Source organism: Humulus lupulus, chromosome 8, assembly GCF_963169125.1.
Source record: "Humulus lupulus chromosome 8, drHumLupu1.1, whole genome shotgun sequence".
Lineage (NCBI taxonomy): Eukaryota > Viridiplantae > Streptophyta > Magnoliopsida > Rosales > Cannabaceae > Humulus > Humulus lupulus.
The window spans coordinates 10,236,645-10,257,999 of record NC_084800.1 but is presented as its reverse complement, the minus strand read 5'-3'; positions in this window follow the sequence as shown (position 1 = coordinate 10,257,999).

Genomic DNA, 21,355 nt, shown 5'->3' with positions numbered 1-21,355 from the left:
TCATCAAATATTTGGAACTAGGTTAGAATATTTTTGCTTTGTTTGAAATAGTTTCTTTTGATGTTAGTCAACTCCCATGGTTTCGACCTCGTACTTACATGAACATTATATTCCGAAACGATTCGTGCACTTGTGAGTTTAAATATTAAAACACCCTCTTTTGGGATCAACAGTAACCGGGAGAAAAAGAGGGTTTTTTAAGGGTGAGAAGAGAGAAGAAGAAGGAAAATTCTGAAAATTTTCAAATGAACGGGTGGCCCATGCGTAAGGTGGTCACCCCTTTTATATACGTGAAAGGCCACGTGAGGAGGGCCGTTGGATTACCCTGATGTGGGATCCAAGGCTCTCCACTCGAAAGGCGAAACGACGGCTGAGTATAGGCTAGGCCATTTAATGCGGTTCTCGGAAGACGTACCGTCACCAACCACGATGTTCCACGTATTTGGCGCCTGCGTAAAATGTGGAATATGAAGAGTTCATGGGGAAGCCTAAAAGCCCCTACTGTGGCCCTACACGACGTCGTGTACCACGAGCAGGGGCTTGGGGGGCAAATGTACGCCCTGATTTTCCAACGGGCTATTAGCGAGCTGAGATACGGCCTAAATTATATCAGCCACGTGGATCCCCCATGACCGGAGCTGTTGTCGTCAGGTCATACCTCGCTAGCTCGGGGTATCCAAAGGTTCGCCAAGATTACCTAATGACCGAGTCGGGGCTGTGAAGGTCACAGGTCGAGAAGGCATCCAGCTCGTGGTACAAGCTGGAGTTTGAGGCTATGACCTTTTATAAAGTCAACCACGCAAGGTAAACGTGCATATATCAGACATCACGTGTCTGATATACCCTTGACTTCTCGGACATGCAGCATGAACGTGCGTATTCAGGCACCCACGACTGGGTTGGGCCGTGCGGCCCATTATCCCCCTTATCTATTGATTAGACCACACTTCACATGTTAGGGTTTAGGAATTAATCATGAATGTCACAGAAGTGATATAATAGGTAAGAAGGTCACAGGATGACCCCCCTTACCAACTCTCAGGTGCCCTCTCCTATAAATATGGAGACCCTGGGAGTTGCAAAGGGTTGGATTCTACTGTGTAAGGAAATACCCTGTAAAAAATATCAGGCATATAGCAATGACATTGGCTGGTGGAGTAGAAGGATTTTAACCTTCGAACCACCTAAAAAACGTATTTGTGTCACCAGTCCATTAAAAGATCATTCATCAATTTCGGTTCATTATTAAGCACTAATCCCTTCCTCTTATTTTCTTAATTACCTGTTGGCGAAGAACCGCGTCAACAGTTATAAAATCCCTATTCCTTGGGGATTTATTGTAATATGATAATAAATCTAGATTATCATGAGATATTACATGATTAATATATTTAATTATATGTATTTCAAATTTGAATTATAACTTCTCGAAATAAAATGGAAGATGTTTTGTTAACCAATCTATAAATATACTGGAGAATTTCATTTGTAGACACACACAATTTGGTACTGAGAATACTCTGCAAATTTGCTTTGTAAAAACTTTAAGAGAATTTCACCACTCAATAATATTGATTTGTGGACTAGGCAGATTTTAACTGCTCAACTACGTAAAATTCCAATTGTTCTGATTTATTTTCTTAATTCTGTATTTAGTGCTCTTCATATTTAAGTTGACGAAAAACAGCGTCAACAATTATAATAATATATAATCCTAATTTTTATAAAATTTTGCTAGAATAAATATTTAGTAATTATATTAATATAAATTCAAATATTATAAAATAAATATTATTATAATAATATTTAATACAAAACTAGATATTTAATAATTATATTAATATAAATTCACATGTTATAAAATATTATTATTACAATAATATATAATACATAATAAATGCATTATATATAAGTGTCATGTGTATACAACTAGTATGATTGTGTAACTAAATGTTTAACGCTCAAACGTGACTTCCACTTAGCGGTAGTCGTAGTATAAATGAGTGTATTTCTGGGCACTAATCACTAAATAAGAGATTAGAATAGCGTTTATCTTCTATTAAGAATAAAAAAAATTATTTTCCAATCTTTGAGATGTGATTTGAATAATATTATCACAAATATTTTGTAACTAAAATAGGAAATTTATGATCTGAAATGTTATCTTATTATTTAAAAAAAAATCATAAATGATATTTTGGTTTTTTTTTTAATATATTTATGTTATTTTTTTATATATAATATTATTTATTTATTTAAAATTTATATAACAATCCTAAAAACTTAATAAGTAAATTTTATAAATAAAACTAATCGAACATGTATAGTATAGAATATAAATATAAACGAAGAAACACATTATAGAATGTGCCTTTTGGCTTTTGTATTAATTCCAACACTGCTACTTTATAATAAAGTTGATAGCTTTGGCTATAAATTAAATCTATCATTTATAGTAAAAATCTTTACATTAACCGAAGTTTTTTTTTTGCCCCCACAATAATGCGTGTAATGTACCGAAACCATTCATGTACGATATTGTTCCCTACTAAAAAAAATATTCTGTTTGGCACACTGAATTATTAAACAATGGAAGGAGAAGGTCGAGTGTTTGGTTGAGATATGATAGAGATTTGGGTTGGATTTTGTTTGGCCAATTATTGTAGAAAAAAGTTTTGTTCTACTGAAGAAACGGTATGGTATAAGGGGAATATTCAAATAATTGATTCACAGTTTTATAATTAATAACTAATTCAGTTTATATAATAAACTAAAATTAAACTAGAAACTGAGATCATTAACGCTTAAAATAACTAGTCTAAATAGGAAATTTTGTCTATTTATCTTATAGTATTTGATATTATATATAGAATAAAAAATGCAAGAAATATTTATTATTATATGCAAAATGTTCTGTAATTATCGTCAAATATGTCTTATATGTCTCAATTATTATGGTTATATATAGTTCATTTTATATGAGCAGTATTATATTTGGTGTGTGTGTTGCCACCTTTTAGAAACATTTTCAAATAAGTATACATTTAAGAAAAAATAAAATCTATGTAAATTTACTGTTATATACATTATTGCTTCAAAATAAAAAATAAAAAGAATATTAAGGCGTCTTTGCATATGTAAAATAAAATGAGTTTATCAATGGAAAGCACAAGGGAAATATTTTCCTACTAAAAAACAGAAAAACTAAAATGAAGATAAATGAATGCACGTTTTTCAAAACTAATAGGTTTTTTTTTTTTTTTTTTTGCATTTTTGTTTTTATGGAAAAGAAATTTGCATTTCATTTGTGTGACTGTATCAATGATAATGTTGGTATATATACAACTGCATTATGATAGAGACAAAATTTATGCAAAATAAAATGTTGTGTGCTCTTTAGTCACTATTTCACCTGGTAAATTTGTACTGAATAAATATAAAAAAAATTATTTTTTTTAAGTCACATTATTTGATCATTGATGTAATTTTTTTGGGGAGTATTTGGTCTCTTCAATATTATAAATTTCAACGAGTGATGTCCCTATTTATATAATTTTAAAAAGTAAATAAAGACGAGGTGCATCTCACTCTCACGCAACGAATTGGATCCATTATTCAGCCCAGCCTCACTGGAGCTTAGAGCTTATTGGGCCAAGCCAGGCCAGGCTAGGCCTATTTTTGAGCTTAGAGTTGGGCTGCTTAGTCTCACCAACCCTGATCTGAAAGTAGTATTTCGTCAACTCAATAAATAACAACAACATTAATAATAAATAACAGCAAGTCAACAACAACAAAAATATTATAAATAATTATTTGCAAATGTGTGGCTATCAAATTTTCTTATCCAATTATAAAACAACAAGACCCATCGTTGTTCTATTATTAAATAACAAATGGTTATACTTTTTTTTTACTTTATATTTTATCTTATTATTTGTTTGGACTTTGTATTTTAATAAATTACTTTTTAGACCATATATTTGTAAAATGGTTAAAATAGAACCTTAAACCTGATTTTGGTCAATATTTTCTCAACTAAAATTACAAATAATTTACCAAACTAACAATCCAGAATAAAAATAAAAACATTCTGTTTAAAAACTGTGTTGTTATATTCAATTTTTTTTCTTCATCAAAATTGAGTTTAGGATTCTATTTTAACCATTTTACAAAATATATGGTCCAAAAAATAATTTATCAAAACACAGGGTCCAAACAGGTAATGAGACAAGACACATGGTCCAAAAAAGTATAAACATAATAACAAATAAACATTATATCTTTACCACATTCACCTTAGGTGGGGTGGTGGGGGCTTGGTCATCAAAGTTAAGGATGGGAATTGAAACCTAATTAATGTATATCATGTATATACACATGTATTTGTTTATGAAGATATTGGTATTGGTCCCCCAAGGTGTTGTTGCTATGGATTCCGCTGCCCTTGTGATGAGGTTTTGTCACTCCTTCATTCCATGGATGTTCCTAGTAAGTTGTTTCGAGTATTACAATGTATACATTGCATGTAATATACAATGATTTAAAAAAAATTGTATCTTTACACAACAAAAAAAAAAATTATATGTTTTCTATAATAATTCATTATTACGATTCACACAACCCCAACTATATTTAAATAGTCAATCTTATACTAATTATTTTCTCCCGTGATTATCAATTTAGGTGTATATAAAAATAAAAAATAGTCAATATTTCTACCAACAGATCAGATCCCTTTTATTTTAGAGAAAAAAGCAAATTTTATTAACGAGATAAATCCGCCATAAACAAGACAAACAAATCGTGAGGAACAACAACCCCTCTATATACACAGTTTGAATTGAAACAAAAGCTCCTAACTAAAAAGTGAGCAGTTTTGTTAATAGATCGACGAACAAAAACCACTTCCACATGGTGACACCTAAACAACATATCCTTGCAACCACAAATAAGCATACCAAAGGAGAAAGAAGTTTAGAATGACAATTAATAGCTTGAGTAACCAATAGACAATCCATCTCAATGATTACCTTTTGAATATGCTGGGTCTTCACCCAACTAAGAACTTATTTTAGCCCAATTGTCTCAGCCATATGAGCTGGAATAATGCCTCTGTAGTACCTCGTTTTAGCTTCCACCACCAGACCGTGATGGTCACGAGCCACCCAACCAATACCAAACACATCCTCATGAGCAAAAAGTGCAGCATCGACATTAACTTTGATTTTATTCTCCATAGGCTTTGGAACATCCAAACTAGACGACAACACAATTCCCTTATCATGAGTAATTTTCCATTGATCAAAGTAAGTGTTGACCGCGTTTTTGGCCAACGACGTGTAGACGTCAAAAACGATAAAACCTTCAAGAGAAATGAAACGACACAGACGATTTTTATAGTGGTTCAGCCCCAATGTATTGGTAATAGCCTAATCCACTTAGAGTTATGATTATAGATTTGCACTCAAGATAAGATGAACCTGAGTCAACTGAGTTTCTTCAGTGCAGATTACAAGAATACAAGAATTCTCTCAAATACAAGTACTCTCTCTCTCTCTAGAAAATAAGAATTCAATCGAAAGTTCAAAAGTCCCAAAAAAAGTCCCCTTTATGATGTCATAAGCCTTGTATTTATAGGCTTAGGATCGTATAGATGATATCCTCCATCATCGGGATATTTTATTATTCTCATTATATTTAAATTACAACAATATTCAAAATGTAACAATACACAAATTTGTGGGATAAAGGAGAGATTCCCGCGTATGCCAAGACCGATTCTTGTTGAAGTCGTTTCTGGGAATCTTGACGTAGTCCTACTCTATCTAGTTGATCCATATCACCTTCAGTCTGGTCGGCCACACCTTTACTGGGCAATCATGCACTTGACTGGGCAGACATGCACTTGGCTGGGCAGACATGCACTTGACTGGGCAGACAGGTCATGACTGGTCGGACATGGTCATGACTGGGCAGATAAGGTCATGCCTGGGCAGACAATCATATGACTGGTCGAACAAGGTCATGCCTGGTCAGTCATGACACTTGACTGGCCAGTTAAAACTCTTCATTGGTCTACCGGGTCACTCCTAAGCCAGATCACTTTATCACAACTTTGAGGAGCCAATATATTTATTGACTATTAATGTGTCGTTTACGGACCATGCATTGCCACTTGTCACCTCTATTGCCACGTCATCGATCTCCAATTTTTGGGGATAATAGTAAGTAACGGCGAAATCAAGTACCTCTCTCACAAACCACCGCTTTCCATTCCAAACCAGGTCATTTCGGGCCTTCCATATCCCCCAACAAATTATGTCTATTTGGTAGACCTTCTCCCCAACACCCTTAGAGAAAGCTTGCACCAGCCAAGAAGTAAAATCCATACCTTCCATATTGGGAAACACAACCCCAAACTTGGTCCAACAAAGCTAAGAAAACGGGCAAGAAACCAAAGCATGCTAAACAAATTCATCATGGCTAAGGCACATAGGGCAAGAGATACTAACATCAACAAATCTATTTCGAAGCTGGACATTTGTAGGTAAACAACCTGTCACAGCTTTCCACTAATAATTCTTCACTTTGGGGGAATTTTCCGATTCCAAAGTGTGCGCCAAAAGCCAGAATTAGCTTCCCCAATCCACCTACCATTAAGAGCTTGTGAAAGCTTGTAAGAACTACGGACTGAGAAAGTTATGAGATCTCATGATTCCAATACCAATGATCCTCACCCTTAGTCCAATGCAAAGGAATTTGGCGGATCAGCTCCTGATCCTTATCCTCAAAAATATCAGCCAAAATATCTTCATCCCAAGCTCGAGCATCTTGCTGCTTAATGCTTTTAACAATTTGATCAAGTAAGCTCGGATGTCTAGAATGCACAAAAGGATATTGATTATGCGGAAGCCAAGGATGATGGAGTATAGGAATACACAAACCCGACCCAATAGACCAACGAGCACCAGAGTGAATCAAACCTTGAGTTGCCCAAATACTGCGCTAAAAAAAACTCGGATTGTTCCCCAAAGAAGCATCCAAATAAGAATTATTTGGGTAATAACGAGCTTTGAACAACCGAGCCACCAAAGATTACTCTCGCAACTTAAGTCTTCAACCTTGTTTACCCAACATTGCCAAATCATAATCCCTTTCATACCAAAAAAAATTGAAAAATGTTGAGAGTTTTATTAATATTGGATATTATAATTAATACAAATACAAGATCTACATAACATTATTTTTTTTATTAGTGTGAGATTCACTTTTAACAATATTATAAACAAAAATTCCCAAATATATATATTTTTTAAAACACGGCTTGAAGACAATCAGTGCGGATCCAACATTCATATTGGCTTGGAGCAATGAACTTTACTTGATTTCTTAACATTTTTTTTAATAATAGAGTGAACAATGTTTGAAACTCATAATACAAAAATATTATTATTATTATTATAATGGCATCCAATGTTAAATTACGAATTTATTCAAGCACACCTCAATTCTTCACTAAATTAACAGGGAATATACTCTAGAATCACCTGTTATCCAAAAAATTAGCATTGATGACGTGGCAAGTGATCCCTGGATACGTGGCTGACACCTGGAAATGTTCTGTTAGAGTATCGACCAGAAGACACATTAGAAGCAGTGCAGACCAGTCTTACCTGCGACCATTCTGGTCGATAGTTCCGCATACAAAGCAACATTTATGGGAAGATCTTTGTGAATCCCGAATTTATCTCGCACAATCTCCTGGATATCCGATTATTCAGGAGATAATATCTGTAACAATTTTTTGTAACCCCCCTTGAGCCTATAAATAGCAAAAGATAGCTCAAGGAATGGACTTTTGGACTTTTTTTGGCTTTTGAATCATTTGAGACTATAACAATTCTCCTAGCAATATTGTATTGTTCTTCAGAGGTAAGTGAAACTCATTGAACCCTAGTTCTTTGATCACTCCTTTGACCCTTAGATCAATATCAGTCTAAGTGGACGTAGGTCATTACCAGATCTTGGGGCCGAACCACTATAAAATACTGTGTCTTATTTACTTTTGTCATTGCGTTCTTCTCATCATATTCATTCATATCAAGCATATTCTGACTCAGTGTCAGTTGGCCAAATCTTGGGTCAACATTCTGGTGCTTTCATTGAGAGCTTGATTTATCGTTGTTGAGAAAACTAATGGCGAAAGCTGGACAGGCGGCCGCCGCTGCACCATCGAACCCGCCACCTCCTCCTCCTCCTGCAAGCATGGCAGAGGATGAGCCACAACTGGACTTTGAGGAGGAGGAAATGGATGATGCAATGTTGAAAAGCACCCTGGGCGCGTTGCAGGAAGAGCTGGCTAGTCTGAGAGCTAGTCAGGAGACTGCCGCTGAAATTATGGCGCGGCAGCAGCAAGAGATTGAACGGCAGCGCGCGGAATTGAGTGAAAGGCAGGCAGAGGTGGACCATCGCCAGAGCGAGGCCATGGCAGCCCTTGAGGCAGCCTTGCAACTGGCTAGAAATCAGGCTGCACCTGCTTCGCAGCCTGACCAACCTGCTAATGGGCCCCCTCAGAGAGGTCCCAATCCTAGCCCACCGATCCAGCCTTCAAGTCCACAGAGGCCCGAGCAGCCTCAGATGCCTCATGACGATGTCCAACTGGATCCTGTGGCGCAGCCACCATCCCAAGCTGCTCGGGGTAACCCCCCGCAATAGAGGCAGAATAGGGCCGAGCATCAGCCTCGCAGTCCTAGACGCCGTAGGGATGATGGGCCAAACCTACCGAACAGAGGTCAGCACCCTCCTGGTAACAGGAGAGACTCAGAGTTAGGCTCTGTGGTCCGGGGTCCCCCACGGCATGATAATGCACGGGGACACCACGACCAGCGCAGGCCACCCTCTAACGCTCGGGACGTTTCAGCCAGAGACGGGAATAGAGGGAACAGTCGATCCCACCATAGCCAGTCGAGGTTCAGAGATGGCCACGGATATAATGAGGCCAACTCAGGCAAGGGAAATGCCGGTGAGAGAGGCGAAGAAAGAGGTAAAAGCAGGAGCCAGGTACCTCAAGATGAACAACCCAACAGACGGGACTCTGGGGGGCAGCCCAGACAAAGTAATGTCTACAACCGGCTCGGGGGTAGCGACCAGCGGAGAAGAGACGAGGACCTAAGAGATGTACTCAACGATCACCGTGAGCGACATGGCGAGAACGTCCCCCCGGCGACAGAGGCCACAGCGATTCCTGCCGCTGTACAGGCCCAGATAGACGCCCTCAACCAGGCAGTGCAGCAGCTGGTCGGGGGAAGAACTTCTTACATCGACCACGATAGGAGGAAAGGCACTCCTTTCGTACAAAGGATAGCTAATGCCGAAACTCCTAGCAAGTTCAAAATTCCTACACTCCCAAACTTTGACGGATATGGGGACCCAGTGTCCCATGTCAACAAGTTTGAAATTCAAATGGACATTCAGAAAGTTTCCGAAGACGCTCGATGCAGGATCTTCCCTGCAACACTTTCTGAAGCAGCGCAGGAATGGTTTTTTAAGTTCCCTCCTGCAAGCATAGTTTCCTGGGAAATGTTCGTGAGGGAGTTCTACGGACAGTTCTACGCAGGTCGTGTGCATCTGACCGAGGCGAACCAGTTGGTTGAAATTCACCAACAGGAAGGGGAGTCAGTGAAGGACTACATCCAGCGTTTTATGCGAGCAGCAGCTGGAGCGAAAATGGTCGGGGACGAAGGCAAAATGATGGCCATAACTGCAGGAGTTAAACGTCGTTCTCCCCTCCGGAAAAGTCTTCGAAAGGAAGGAGTGAGAACTATCCAAGAATTTTTGGACCGGGCTGATCGCTACATCAAGCTCGAAGAAGCCATTGCCGATGATGGAAAGCCCTCAGGCAAGGATAAGAAGGCTTCCGAACCCGCCAAAGCCGCCGATGGGTCCAAACCTAATGGCAACGGCAAGGGCAATGGGAACGGTAACGACAATGGCAAGAATGGTGGAAAACGGCCGTATAACGAGCCTTCCACCTCCGACAACAAACGAGCCAAGGGTAATCGTTATGAACCTCGGTTCACCAACTACACTGCCCTCGTTGAGTCTCGGGGAGAGGTTTATTAGGCCACAAGTTCAAGTGTGCCTTACAAAAAACCTGGCCCCATTCGAAAGGATATTTCGAAAAGAGACACCACCAAGTTCTGTCGTTACCATAACGACTATGGACATGACACTAATGAATGCAACCAGTTGAAAGATGAAATCGAGTTCCTTATTAGACAAGGACACTTGAGAAGGTACGTACGGGCCTCGGGAAATTCCCAACAAGAAGCTCCGGGAGGCAACGAGCAAGTGCCCACGCGCCAGCGCTCGCCACCCTTACAGCCTGCCCCCGTGACTGGAACACTCTTAACCATCTGTGGAGGACCGCACCTCGCGGGAAATAGCGGAAAGGCCAGAGAACGATATGCTCGGACTCTGCGCCACGACCAGGACATCGAGATGATGAATGTGGAGGACCGTGCACCAAAGAAGGCTCGGTCAGAAGAAGGAGAGATAACCTTCTCTGATAGCGACGCCCAGCATGTCAGGTTCCCACATTCCGATCCGCTAGTCGTGGACATCCAGATGGAAAACATGATGGTGAAGAGGGTACTGGTCGATACAGGAAGTTCAGTGAATATCCTGTATAAATCGACACTGGAACGCATGAAATTGTCCATTAAGGACTTGGAGCCCTGCAATCAAACGATATACTGCTTCTTTGGAGAAGGACTCGCCCCAGCCAGATTGATAAAACTCCCAGTAACGACGGGTACAGTGCCTGCAACAATGACATTACTCGCCACTTTTGTAGTGGTCGATTATCCTTCGGCGTACAACGCCGTTACTGGAAGGCCAATACTGGTTGATCTACGGGCCGTCATCTCCATGTGGCACCTAGCCATGAAGTTCCCAACAGACTCGGGGGGAGGACTCGTGTTGGGGAACCAAAGGGAAGCCAGGGAGTGCTACAACGCCTCAACCACCAAGGCAAAGAGTGGAACGTCGAAGAGCACTACCCCAGATAGGTTGCTGTAATGCCCCAAATTTCCTAATAAGGTTTAGGACCTTGATTAGGAGACCGGGAGGGCCATAATTGATTTATTATAGTATTTAATGATTATATGCATGTTTACGTGAATTATATTATTATATGATGGTGGATGCATGCATATGGGAGAATTTATTATTGTGAGGGTATTTTGGTAATTTGGCCACTGTGGGCGTAATTGTATATTCTGGGTGCATGATTGTGATTAATTAATATAGCCACATTATAAGGTGGATTGGTTCGAGCTTTTCGACATGAGACGATCATGAGATGTAAGTGTTCGGTCTAGTCATAACGGGGTTGAGCTCGGGGCTCGGGGTGAGTCTCGGGGTGATATTAGTAATTATAGCGTTACCGGGGATTTTAGGGTAATTGGACATGAGTTATTGGTGTTTGAGGATATTGAGATTAGCGGGAATTAGAGAGCGTTAATTATGATTAACGGTATAGGTTGGAAAGGACAATTTTACCCTTGAAGTGATTTTAGAGGCTTTTGGTGGCTTAAGGGCATTTTGGTCATTTAAGGTTTTGGATATATATAACATAGGAGGGCTGTAGAAGGATAGAACAAAAACAGAGGCTATCCACTTCCCTTCCCGTACACTACCTTCCCTTCATCCTTCTTTGGTGTTCTTGAGGCCATCTTGAGGTTTTGAGCTAGGAATTCAAAAGGCTAAAGTTGTGGACCTGGTTAAGCTATTAAGGAAGGTTCAAACTGGTTGCAAGGTGAGTTTTAAGTCACTTGTTTCAGGTTATGCTCTGTTTTGATCTTTAAATTCTCAGCCTTTGATCCTCGATGGAAGTATGGATCTAAAGGGGTTTTGATTGATGGTATGATTGGGTTTTGATGATGAGAGGTTATGGGTGATGTGTGGGGGTTTAATTATATGTTAGGGAGGTTTTATGGTGATTAGAATGACTGGTTTGAGAGGAAATAGCACAGGGAAAATTCTGGTGCGTGTGGCCGACTTGGCTGGTTTGGGCTGGGCGCCGCGGCGCAGCAGGGGAGCGCCGCGGCCCTTGGCGTCTGGCAGGGAGGGAGCCTTTTTGTTTGGAGGCGCGCCGCGGCGCAGCAGGGGAGGGCCGCGGCCCTTAAGGCCATTTTGACCAAAAACATGTTTTTAAGATTGGGGATTCAAGCCATAGGCCTCGGGGTTGTACCTAGTACCCGGTTAAGTGGGGATTGATGTTCCGGAGGCTAGATATTGATTTGGGAACTTATGTTGATCATTTTTATTGATGATACCTTATATTTGGTTATGACTAGGTGACCGCTAAAGGACTAAAAGTTGATCGTTCTCAAGGGTCGTTCTTTTAATCGTTCTAGCTCCACTTTGAGGTAAGAAAACTGCACCCTGTGTATATGAGACATGCATGGTTATTATGATGCATGTTGGTTGATTAATGAGTACGTCATGCGTGGTTATTATTGATGAATGTCGGTTGATTATTATGTATGACATGCATGGCTATTCTTGATGCATGTTGGTTGGTTATTAAACGTGACATGCATGGCTATTCTTGATGCATGTTGGTTGGTTATTAAACGTGACATGCATGGCTGTTATTGATGCATGTTAGATTGCTGGATTTATTGCATGTGATGCATGAGAAACATGTGTTTGGGACATGCTTTATATACTGAGTATGATACTGTTCAGAGCTTGAGCCTCTGTGTTTATGCATGGCCCTAATAGCACTACTACCTGTTTCGTAAGCATGCTAAATGCCTCGTTTATGGATGTGGAACATGTGATATGTGATTGGTGGCATGTCTTACTAGTGAAAGACACTGACTAGTCAGGGACCGACTCTAGAGTCGAGAATTATGCATTGAATGGCTCTATGGCATTAATGCCAGACCGACCCTAAGGTCGAAGAACTTATAAGCGCTTGCCTGGTCTACAACCAGATGACTATAGCCAAGGTATATGACCCCGGTGACCGTTTGTCACATGGCTAAGGGACGTTGTCCATAGTTTCGACTCTAGAGTCGGGAGGAAGGTTATGTTGGTGACCATTCACCTTGCACCTGTCCTAAACAAGCTTAAATCGAGAATCACGCATTGAATGGCTCTATGGCATAAATGCTAGACCGACCCTAAGGTCGAAGAACTTATAAGCGCTTGCCTGGTCTATGACCAGATGTTTATGGCCAAGGTATATGACCCCGGTGACTGTTTGTCACATGGACAAGGGACGCTGTCCATAGCACGACTCTAGAGTCGGGAGGAAGGTTATGTTGGTGACCATTCACCTTGCACCTGTCCTAATCAAACTTATGAAAGGATCACTTATCAGTTGAGCCCTGGTGACCCTATCGTCACATGGCTAGAAGGAGCGATGCTCATTATTGTGACTTTTGGCTATTGTCATCTATTTGCTTGGACTGATAGTCCTGAATGGTTATTATGATCGTTGTTGATATTATATCATGCTTTATTGTGTTTTCTTGCTGGGCTTCGGCTCACGGGTGCTACGTGGTGCAAGTAAAGGCAAGAGGAAGCTGGACCATCCTTGAGTTGGAGAGCTTAGGTGATGACGTGTACATATGCAGCTGCTCGTCCGCCACGGCCGAGGTTTAAAGTGGAACTAGGGTTGAACCCTGTTTTGCCGCTTAGAACGGCCTGTTGTAAATATTTTCTGTAATAAACTCTGAAATTATATTTTCGGGATCCCAATGTATAAATTAAACGTTCTAGTGAAACGTTACATCTTAACCAAAGTTTTTAATCCCTAAACCGCTAATCATACTTAGTTCACGATTTTGGCCAAATGACTCGGTTAGCGAGTTTAGCACTGTTTACAAGGCACACCGTAACGGTCCCTGGAGTTTGGGGCGTTACAGGTTGCAGATGGCAATTGATACGCAAGCCCAATCCGGTGATGAAGTCACCAAATAGGGTGTTGCCCAAAGTAAGGATAAAGATTTAGATCCTCGCTTTGGGGATTTTGAAGATATTGTTGGACCTGTCGAGGACCTGGAGGAGGTCCAACTCGACAAAGAAGACCCGACCAGAGTCATAAAGGTTGGGAAAAACTTAGAGCCTACCACGAAGCACGTACTGGTAGAATTCTTGAGAAAAAACCAGGAGGTTTTCGCCTGGTCGCATAAAGACATGGTTGGGATAGATCCTGCGGTAATCAGCCATGTCTTGAATATAGACAAGACCTTTCCACCCGTGCAACAAAAGAGAAGACTGCTCGATAAGGATAGGTCGAGAGCCTTAAAAGAAGAAGTCGAGAGGCTAAAAGAGAATGGGTTCATCCGGGTGGCATTTTATCCATCGTGGGTCTCCAATCCGGTACTAGTTCCCAAGCCTAACGGCAAGTGGCGGACCTGTGTGGATTTTACAGACCTCAAGAAAGCCTGCCCAAAAGACTGCTTCCCACTCCCGAGGATCGACCAGCTGGTCGATGCAACTGCAGGACACGAGATCCTCTCGTTCATGGATGCATATTCAGGCTACAACCAGATTAGCATGCATCCCCCTGACGAGGATCCCACCAGCTTTCGGACCGATACAGGCTTATATTGTTACAAGGTAATGCCCTTCGGACTGAAAAACGCAGGTGCGACTTACCAACGGCTAGTCAACCACATGTTTAAGGAGCAAATCGGTGTAAACATGGAGGTATATGTGGATGACATGCTGGTAAAGTCTAAAAAGGCAGAAGGGCATGTAAGGGATTTACAAGAGTGCTTTAGTGTGCTAAACAAGTACCAAATGAAATTAAATCCCCTCAAATGTTCCTTTGGAGTTGGATCAGGGAAGTTTTTAGGGTTTATCGTAAATTCAAGAGGAATCGAGGCCAACCCCGACAAGATAAAAGCCCTGATCGACATGAAGTCGCCAGAAAGGATCAAAGATGTACAAAGTTTAACCGAGAGGATCGCAGCTCTAAGTAGATTCATTTCGAAATCAACATACAAGTGTGTTCCTTTTTTCGATCTACTAAGAAGAAACAAGAAGTTTGAATGGACGAGAGACTGCGAGCAAGCATTCCAAGCCTTGAAGGCTCATATGGCACAGCCTCCCATCTTATCAAAGCCGATCGAAGGAGAAACTTTGTTTATTTATCTGGCGATTACTGAAGTTGCTGCCAGCGCGGTGTTAGTACGAGAGGAGGAAGGCGTACAAAAAGCAGTCTACTATGTCAGCAAGAGACTGATTGGGGCAGAATTAAGATATCCACCAATTGAGAGGTTAGCATATTGCTTGATCCTTGCCTCTAGAAAGCTACGCCCCTACTTTCAAGCCCATCCTATTACAGTTCTAACTGACCAACCCCTTCGGCAAGTCCTCCAAAAACCAGAAGCGGCTGGGCGATTATTAAAATGGGCAGTCGAACTGGGACAGTTCGATATAACTTATTCACCACGAGCAGCAGTCAAGGGACAAGTCTTGGCTGACCTTATTACAGAGTTCACCGAACTCCTAGACAGCAAGCAGTGTGAACAGCCTGAAGCACCCGAGCCTCAAGATGAAACTCCTTCGTGGAAGCTATTCACGGATGGCTCATCCAACGAATCCCACGCTGGAGCGGGAGTGATATTGATAACGCCACAAGGGCATCGATTTCACTACGCCATCAGGTTCGACTTTACTGCATCAAATAATGAAGCGGAATACGAAACACTCCTTGCTGGATTGAGAATGGCAAAGGATATGAGCATAAAGATGCTTGATATCTACAGTCATTCACAGCTGGTGGTGAATCAGGTCCTGGGAGAGTACCAAGCGCGAGGCTTGAAAATGGCGGCCTACTTAAATAAGACAAAAGACTTGCTAGCCCAGTTTACGAAGTACACCCTCCAGCAAATCCCGCGAGATCAGAATTCAAACGCAGATGCCTTAGCCAAACTCGCGAGCGCAAAGGATGCTGACACCTTGAACATTATGCCAATAGAAAGACTGAGTGAGCCTAGCATACAAGCTGCTGAGTCCAGTATGGAGATTCAGATGGAGGATACGTGGATGGCACCTTTCCTGGAGTATTTGATGAATGGTACGCTGCCAACAGATAGGAACAAAGCTAGAACTCTACATAGGCGAGCTGCTAGATACATACTGGTCGACGGTGTAATGTACCGAAGAGGATATTCAATGCCACTACTCAGGTGCGTTACACTAGAAAAAGCTAAGGAACTCATGAAAGAGGTGCATGAAGGCTTCTGCAGAGATCACGCTGGGGGGCAGAGTTTGGCAAAAAAGATCCTAAGGCAGGGCTACTTCTGGCCAACGATGAACGAGGATTCCATGGAGTTTGTACGAAGATGCGACAAATGTCAAAGGTTCTCCAAGATTCCACGAGCAGCTCCAAACGAATTGAAACAAATGCAAAGTCCATGGCCTTTTGCAGTATGGGGGATAGACTTAATTGGGTCCCTACCTACAGGGAAAGGCGGTGTAAAATACGCAGTTGTGGCAATTGATTACTTCACCAAATGGGCCAAAGCTGAACCGCTCGCTACCATCACGACCAAAAAAGTTCTCGACTTTGTTGTCAAGAACATCATCTGTTGATATGGTTTGCCTAGAAAGATAGTTTCAGACAATGGGACTCAGTTTGACAGCGACTTATTCACCGATTTCTGCGAAAGACATGGAGTCATCAAAAGCTTTTCTTCAGTCGCACACCCCCAGGCGAATGGGCAGGTCGAAGCCATGAATAAAACTCTTAAGGACACCTTGAAGAAAAGGCTCGAAGAAGCTAAGGGAGCGTGGCCAGAGCAATTTCCTGAAGTCCTCTGGTCGTATAGAACCTCTAACCGAACTGCGACAGGACATACCCCATTTTCCTTAGCCTATGGATATGAGGCAATGTTACCTGTCGAGTTAGATCCCCCCTCACATCGACGTCTAACATACGTCCAGGATCAGAACAGCCAATTAATGATGGAATCCCTGGACTCGATTGACGAGATACGAGAAAAATCTCAACTCCGAGTTGCTGCATACCAACAAAAAGTCGCCCGGTACTTTAACTCCAAGGTTAAAGAAAGAAAATTCAACGTCGGTGACTTGGTGCTACGACGAGTTTTCTTAAATACCCGCGACCCTACTGCTGGAGTGCTCGGACCTAATTGGGAAGGACCTTACCAGATTGAAGAAGTCCTTCATCCAGGCACCTACAAACTTGCACGCTTAAACGGAGATCTCGTTCCACGTTATTGGAATGGATAACACATGCGCAAGTATTATCAATAAACAACCCTTTCTAAAGGACTGGCTTGTAATAAAATTTTCTTTTTACAAGTTTAGCAAAGAGGGTTAGCCACGCTGTATGGCTAATCGCTCGTATATGTAAGATTCTATTTCAGAATCACTCGTAAAGACATGTTTAGTCCATTTTTAATACGAGATTATAAGGGACTGTGCGCAGCCAGTCATTCTTGCCAACCTTTGTGAATTTATATTTACAAGTATTTGTTCATTACGTGTGTTGTTTTGCTGTATTACAAGTATCGTTTTTTCACACGAACAGAAATGTTCGAGCAGGTCATGGTCAAGGCAAGTGACCAAGGACCTAAAGCTCCTCGATCACTTGGGGGGAATATAAGGCACATCGATAGCAAAGCATATCCGCAAGGTATGTAAACACATGAACAAAATGAGTGAAAGCATGCTACAATACTTAGAGTATTTTTCAAAATTTATATTTTGTTAAATCATGCCAAAGTACTATGCTAAGTTCGGTCATACGGACAAATGTTATAATAAATAAAAATATTATAGCATCATGCAATCTTTTACACCGCAAGCATCACTGCTTGGATGTAACTGTTCAAGTAAAAGAAAAGATTTACTGCCTGTGCAGTAAATTCAAAAAAGAAAATATTGTCTTTACATTACGACCCGTGGGTCGTGTAGCCAGAAAGAAAGAAAAAATAATGGAAAAGTTTAAGAGGCATTTGGGGCCGGAGGGTCCTTAGCAGCATTCTGGGTGACAGCATTCTCAGCAACAACTTCTTCTTCAGCACCAGCCAGGCTTGGGGAAGCAGGAACCCCCGCTCTTGCCTCCTCTTCAGCCAGTTGGGCAGTGCAGCGAGCCAACTCGGCAGTCCTGACGTCTTCCGAAAGATAGCTGAAGTCGGCACCCTGATTGTGTTTCCAGAAGTTGTAGAAACATCGGAGCGTCGTCCTCTTGTACCTCTCCAGATTTTTGGAGTTGTCAAGCTCCAGCTGCTTCACTTTGCCTTCAAGAGTGGCAGTGGCCTCGTCCTTAGACTTTAGCAGCCCTTCCAACCTTTTGATCTCGCGAAGATGAGTTACGCTGGAGTCTCGATACTGCTTCCTCGACTTTATTGTAGCTTCCTTTGCAACTTCAACTTCCGACAGCTTAGTCACTGCAGCGTCCCTCTCTCGAGCCATTGCCTCCAACTCCTTGGCGTGCCTAGCCTCTGCAGCCGAAAGCTCCGCGGCTGCCTTCACTTGATGCCCCTCAATGGCCTTTGCCTTAGTCTGCTCGATGGAAGCCTGGGCACGAGTACGAGGAGTGGTAGCAGACAGCAAGGCCTGTGAACAAAGGAAAAAGTTAAAACCTGTCAAGAAGACTAAAAGACTAAGGCTTGAGAAACAAGGGAGTACTTACGCTGGAAATTTCATTCAGGGCCTTGTTCAGGATCATGTCGATCGACATGCTTTCAGCCTCAACCATTGCATCCTTGACACGGTCATTCTTGCCGATGTGTACAAGGCGATCCTTAGTTGATCGCAGAGTGCGGCTCAAGATTTTGGCCCCGAGAGCTTCTTCCCGAGTAATTTACTCTCCGGTAGGCGCAGCCGGAGGTTTTGGCGTGGCAGAAGGAGTCTGTTTCTCCGTAGGATTCGGAGGATGGGCGGAAGTTTGCCCAGTAGGTGCATCCCTTGGATGATCTTCGGTTCGACTCTTTTTGGTGGGCCCCTGACTGGTCTCGCCGGTATGCCTCCTTGATGACTTCTGCCGAAGTTGGGGAACTTCCTCTTCCTCCTCAGCCTGCTACATGTCAAAGATGTTGGGAGTGGCCATGTCTGCATACAAGTAAACACAATCAAATGATAAGACAAGAGCCAGATGAAAATTCTTTATACAACAAAAAAGAGGTAACAAAGTGAATACCCGAGCTACAACTACTGGTCGCTACACTATTGACTCTATTAGTCATATACTTACTATCTGGCATGAAGAAGTCTGGCCCTAATTTAGGAGTATATGTAAAGTTTCCTTCCTCGTCAAACAAGTGACAGGGAATTGGCAAACTGTTCAAAAGTAAAATGGTGTTACCGTTCTCATCAGAAGACTCCCCCAAGTCCACAACTGGCTCTTTGGCCTTTTGTTTCCCCTTGCCTTGGGGAGCAGAAGACCTTTCTGCGGAAGGATTGCCCGTGGGCTCCCTGATAGTAACCCCTGTTGGCCTCCTCCGAGGAGGGGACGCAGGAGGTTGCTGCTCGGGAACCCCCTCGGTAGTGGCTTCGTCCACCACGGACCCTCTTGTTTCATGGCGAGGAGCCAGGAGGCCTGACAGCCTCAGGTTTTCTTCAGTGACTAGGATCTTGACGCTTTTTGCTGCATCAGTCCTCCTGGCCAGAGTATTGGACCTCAACACCATGTCTGGTGTTGGAGTCGGATGTAACCATGGGCCTGAAAAACAGATTACAATTTGAGAAAAATAAAAGAGAACAACTCGATTAAAAGTGTCGACCAGTCGAAGACAAGCACTTACCTCCTCGGGCGAAGGCCAGGTTGTTGCTGGTTATGTCCAGGGTAAGGAAGTACTCCTTATTATACTTCCCCACATTCGAGATGTGCGTGGTGTCACTCAGGAACGTCCGGTTGGTCTCCTGGTGACAGAAGTGGAAGAAACCCGTTCCATGCTGTTGCGGGTTGGATTTGAGGTCGAAAAGATAGTTGACCTCATGAGGCGAAGGTTCTGGCCATTTCTTAAGTTTATACAGGATATAGAGTGCGACCAGCATCCTATATCCGTTTGGAGTTATTTGGAAGGGGGCGACACCGAAATAGTTGGCCACCCCCTCATAAAAAGGATGAAGAGGGAGGTAAGCTCCCGCCTCAATGTGATACCGAGACCAGGCGTTGTTTACACCTCCGGGGAGGTTAGCCCTCTGGTCTGCGGCAGGACGTATAATGGAAACCCCTGTGAGAGGGTATTTCTTGAAGTAATTAGCAACCATTCGCATGGTCACTAAGCTGGCCGGGGAAGTGTACCACTCGACATCAGGCAGATTCTGATGGCGAGGGCGAGCCCTAGTTTGGATATTAGGGTCAGGAACAAGATTTTCTCGACCACTGGTCGAGGGAGCCCTAGCCTGCGAATCAGGCTAGACAGGGGAATTTGGGTTGTTTTCGACTCAGGCCTTTTCTTGCCTAAAGATTTAGAGCGGGCCATTGGAGTAGAAAGGTGGGGTCTGGAAGAGGATCGCGAGAAAGGAATCTCGTGGACATGGTCGGCCGGTTGTTCTTCTCCCTCGAGCAGCTGGGCGAGAAGGTCGTCGTCAATGGGCCGCTCACCTCCCCACGAATCTGGCATCAATGTCTGCAAACAGAAGAATGGGGAGGTGAGGATAGAGAATTTTCAAAAGCTTTTTAGAATAACGCTGGTCGAGTATAAAAGTTAAGCTTTTATACAGCATCATTCTAACAAAAAGCTAAATTTTTCTACACGAACAGTTTGAAAAACGGATCAAAGGGTGAAAACAAAAGTTTTTCTGAGAAAGCTTTTTCAAGTCCCCTTAGGGCGGGAAAAACCTATTTTCCAACTAGCCTAAAGATTGAAATTTTACTTCGATTTTACGTCCTGAAAAGCATGATCATAAATTTTAAACTAACTCGTAACTCTATTCTGCCTACAAGCGTCTCAAACTAGAAACAGATAAACTCAAATAGTCCACATTTAGAGGCATGCACCACGAAAATCTGAAGCATGAGAATTCGGAAACTTACCAAGAAATGATCGTGGAGATGGAAGAAAGGTCTTCGGAGATCAAGGAACTCTCGGTCTGAGTCTTGGAAGTGCAGGAGAACGGTCTCCGGAGAAGTTTAAAACTCTGGTTTTTAGGGTTTCTTGCAAAGACAGTGGTGTACGTAAAAAGAAAAAGGAAGACCTCGAAGATCTTATATAAGTTTGTCTCTGGCATTAAAAAGTGTAATCATTAGTTTCCCTTTTTCAAAGTATGGGGAAGCGGGATGGCCGTCGAAATCATTTCTGGGGAACCGAAAGGACGTGATTAGACAGAAGTGCGTTATTTTTTCTAAGAACAC